The sequence below is a fragment of the Lactuca sativa genome, chromosome 3 (genome assembly GCF_002870075.4).
Source record: "Lactuca sativa cultivar Salinas chromosome 3, Lsat_Salinas_v11, whole genome shotgun sequence".
In the NCBI taxonomy this organism is placed as follows: Eukaryota; Viridiplantae; Streptophyta; class Magnoliopsida; order Asterales; family Asteraceae; genus Lactuca; species Lactuca sativa.
In genome coordinates, this window is record NC_056625.2 from 2,809,908 (window position 1) to 2,814,736 (window position 4,829).

The window sequence follows — 4,829 nt, forward strand, 5'->3', positions numbered from 1 at the left end:
AATATTCGTCACGTCCTTGAGCAGATCGTTGTACTCTTTTTGCGTCTTAATAACTCTGGATGTCGCGGAATGAGAAAACAGTCCGTTGATGATAGCTTCCCATATGAGAAAACCATTATCTTCCGATCCAATCACATAGTCTTCAAAATGATGTGCCCATACTTCATAGTCATGGGTATACAAGATTGGAATCTTTGTCGTTGAACCGATGCTGTTGGAAATATTAATAGGGTTTGATTGCGTTGCGTCCATAATGATCGTAATAACCTGTTCAAAGATCAGACTTGTAATAAAGCAGATTAGGGCAAAACAATAAATACTAAGATACGTCAATTAAGATGACGGCTCAATAAATATCGATGATTGCGGAAAACCCTAATGGAAATCTTTTTCACAGAAAAGATGTGTATCGATTACACAGCCTCCTGCTCTGATACCAATTGATAGGATTAAAACTAACTTTTAATCTATGAAGATCGATTAGATCTTGAACAAGTATATGAATATTAAACAGCAAGAACACAATATTAATAACAAGGCAGAACGCAATAATAAGAACAAACAGCTTGAATCAAACGTGTCGAATGATTAAATAAAATCCTTAGAAGAGCTCGATTAAGAACATCAACTGTAAAGGATTAGAAGATTACAAGAACGATTACTGGAAAATATTGTTCTCTTGATTAATCGCTTTCTCGATAATCTCTAGAATCTTAACCTAATATGCATGCAAGCATTAACTTAAATACTATACATAAAAGGCTCTCGGTTGGACAGGCCCAAACCGGAGAATACAAGGCTAATCTACGAGCCCAAAAGACGCAACATAAATAAAACTATTTACAGCCCAACAAGAACTATTTGTACATTTTATTATGAAAGTAAATTTTATTACTCAAAAGTGGTTACAATACTTGACCCTTTTTGGTCATTACAAAGAGTTGAAATATCGGGTTGTCACAGTGTGGTAATTAGGCCATAGAATTGGTGATTGGAAAACTATGGGAGGCAGGGGTGGAGCTTGAACATATAATTTGAGGGAGGGGGGGCGAAAGTATTAAAACTAAAATGAAGGTTTTTACAATTAAATTGTAACACCGTAAAAATTAAAACAATTTTTCACATTTTCAAAACACATTTTCCAAACACGTTTATTAATAAAATCTCATCGTATCATATCTTTGTTTCACAAAAACATTTCCCAAAATCGAAATACATAAAATCCCATGTGTGCGTACGAATCATGTCGGCGCATTCCTGCGATCATCACTGGTACCTGAAACACATAATGCATAACACTGTAAGCATAAAGCTTAGTGAGTTCCCCAAAATACCACTCTAACACATATATTAGCCACTCAAGGTATAGCTCTTCTGACCCTCTGGTCAGTGTGTCTTAGTGGGACCCTCCAGTCCCAACTCTCTGTGGGCTCCCTAGCCCTAACTCTATGGACCCACTGATCCTATCTCTGGAAACTCTAAACCATGCATATCACATATCACAATAACACACATAAATAGCATACAAATACACTGGCACATAAATCGGTAGTATAATAGGAAATAACTCTGTTACCACTCTAGGTAAGTATAGTGAGAAGACTCACCTTAGATGTCTCGGTAAATCTCTGACTCGGTAGCAATACGGTCTAGCCTCCACCCAATCACATAAAGTAAAAAGTCTCATATATATAAATATAGAGACTAGACTCAACCCTCTCTTGACACAAAGACTCCATTGTTGACCAATCCTCAAAGTCAACAAAGTCAACGGTCAGACTTTGACCCGACTTGCCGAGTGCACTTAGGTGACTCGATGAGTCTACGCGTGTCCACTATCCCTCTAGTCCCACTTGACACGTTGAGTCTTTCCTCTGCTCGATGGGTTACACCTGGGATGAATCGCGGGGCCACCCCGATTCAACTCGCCGAGTCCCATTATGAACTCGGCAAGTTCCACCTCGAACTCCAGTCCTCTAATTCCTTCCGACTCACTGAGTCATTCCCCCAACTCGGAAAATACTCACTGAGTGAACTATGGGGAAACCCTGACCCTACTCGCCGAATCTACTTTTGGCACTCGGTGAGTTCATGCCATGCTCAACCTCAAATGAGGTCCTGAGGTAAGATCTGTTCCTCTAACTCGTAGATCTGGTCCCCTTAAGCAATATAAACACGTAAAGTTTGGATCTTGATGCCCACGCAAAGACCCAATGGCTCTATTTGAAGAAATGGCCTCAATATGCCACCCTAACCTTATAGCTCTCCATGACACCCATAAAGATCAAGAATTTAAGGTCTCTGGACCTCTTTGGATCCAGATTCGAAGCCTCAACACAAGAAGGGACAATTGCTTCACAAATCATACTCAAAAAGGGGCTAGAAACCCTAACTCTCAAAGCTTACACCAAAACTGAAAGGGGATCGAATATTTACCTCAAGATGAAGTCCCTATGCTCTGAAATCCATAGATTAGCACCCTCTTCAGTTTCCCCTTGCCTTGGTCACCTTCTTCATGCAAAATCACCCACACAAGGATCAAAAATGGCTTCTTTTCTCTCTCAAAACGTTCACAAACTCTGGGGTTTCTCTCTATCAACCGGTAGCCGCAAATGAAGGCCATAAGGGCCTTTAAATAGGTGTTAATCCCCGGGAATTAGGGTTTCATTAAACAGCATGGACTCACTGAGTCCACTAGTCGACTCGCCGAGTTCGGTCATTAACCCGGATGGAAAATCGCGACATTACTTGGGGAGTATAAGCATCAACTCGTCGAGTCCCTCCCAAAATATCCAAAAATGAATGAATAAATAATGTACCTGGAAATCCAGATGTTACAATTCTCCCCCACTAGAATCAGACTTCGCCCTCGAAGTCTCTTTCCATAAATAACTCTAGATGCTGCTCGCGCATCTCCAACTCCGGGTCCCAGATCATCTCGGAACCCTTCCGATGTTGCCACTAGAGCTGAACCAATGGCACCTCCTTGTTTCTCAAAGTCTTGATCCTTCTATTCCGAATCGTGATCAGCCTTTGAACATAGTTCAACCTTGCATCCACCTGAATGTCCTCTAATGGAACCACTGCCGACTCGTCAGCGATGCACTTTCTCAGCTGAGACACGTGGAAGGTATCGTGAATCCGACTCAACTCCGCAGGTAGCTCCAAACAGTACGCTACCCTGCCCACCCTAACGGTCACCCTGAAAGGAACAATATACCGAGGCCCCAACTTGCCTCTCTTCCTGAATCAGATCACTCCTTTCCAAGGAGATAACTTCAGGAGCACGAAGTCACCAACTTGGAACTCGAGCTCCGAGCGACGCCTGTCTGCGTAGCTCTTCTGACGACTCTGATCTGTTAGTAACCTCTGTCGGACCTACTGAATCTGCTCAGTCGTCTGAAGTACTATCTCTGTACTATCCATCATACGTTGACCGACCTCACCCCAGCAAATGGGAGTCCGACACCTCTTCCCATACAACAGCTCAAAGGGTGGCATACCAATGCTCGAATGATGGTTGTTGTTATAGGAAACCTCAACCAAAGGCAAAAATGTGTCCCAACTCCCTCCGAAGTCCAGTACACATGCCCGAAGCATGTCCTCAAGGGTCTGAATCGTCCGCTCGCTCTGCCCGTCAGTCTGTGGTGTTATGCGGTGCTAAAATGCAGCCTCGTACCCAACTCCTCATGAAATTTCTTCCAGAACCTAGAAGTGAAACGCACATCTCGATCTGAAACAACAAAGATCGACACTCCATGCCGTGCTACCACCTCTTTCACGTACAACTCTGCCAACCTCTCAGCGGAAGATCTATCCACAATCACCCAAATTGCATCGACGTCCCTAGCAGTCCTCGGAAATTTGGTGATAAAATCCATGGTAATTTGTTCCCACTTCCACTCGGGAACCTCCAACGGCTGCCACTTACCATGCGGTCTCTGGTGCTCGGCCTTAACCCTGTGACAGGTCAAACACCTCTCAACAAACCATGCAACATCCCTCTTCATACAGGGCCACCAATACTCTCTCTTTAGGTCCAAATACATCTTAGTGGCCCCGGGATGGATTGAAAACTTCGATCTATGCGCCTCTTCCATCAAGATGGTACACGTTCTGCCCATAAACGACACCCAAATCTGACCCTAAAAGGTCATAAGCCCTCGGCTATCGGTGACAAATTCCGATACCTGCCAGATAACCCGCTCCCTTTTACGGTTCTTTGGTCTCAATGCCTCAACCTGGGCCCCTCGAATGGCGTCAAATACTGGGGTCATCACTGTTAGCCTCATACAAACATCCTGTATCGGGGCGCTCTCCGCCCTATGACTCAGGGCATCGGCTACAACGTTAGCCTTGCCCGGGTGGTACAAGATCTCACAATCGTAATCCTTACCACATCCAACCATCTCCTCTGTCGCATGTTCAGGTTGGGCTGATCCATCAAATACTTCAGGCTCTTGTGGTCTGTGTATATGGTACACTGAACCCCATATAGATAGTGACACCAGATCTTGAGGGCGAACACCACTGCCCCCAAATCTAGATCGTGGGTGGGATACCTCATCTCATGAGGCTTCAACTGCCTCGATACGTATAGTATCACATGTCCCCTCGGCATAAGCACCGCTCCTAACCCAGATATCGACGCATCACAATAAATACGAAGTCCTCCATCCCCTTCGGAAGGGCTAACACCGGGGCTTCGCATAGTCTCTGGTGAAGTGTCTCGAAGGAGGCCTGCTGCTCTGGGCCCCATGAAAAAGCAACACCCTTCCAGGTCAACTTGGTGAGTGGCATAGCGATCTTGGAGAAATCCCTTATGAATC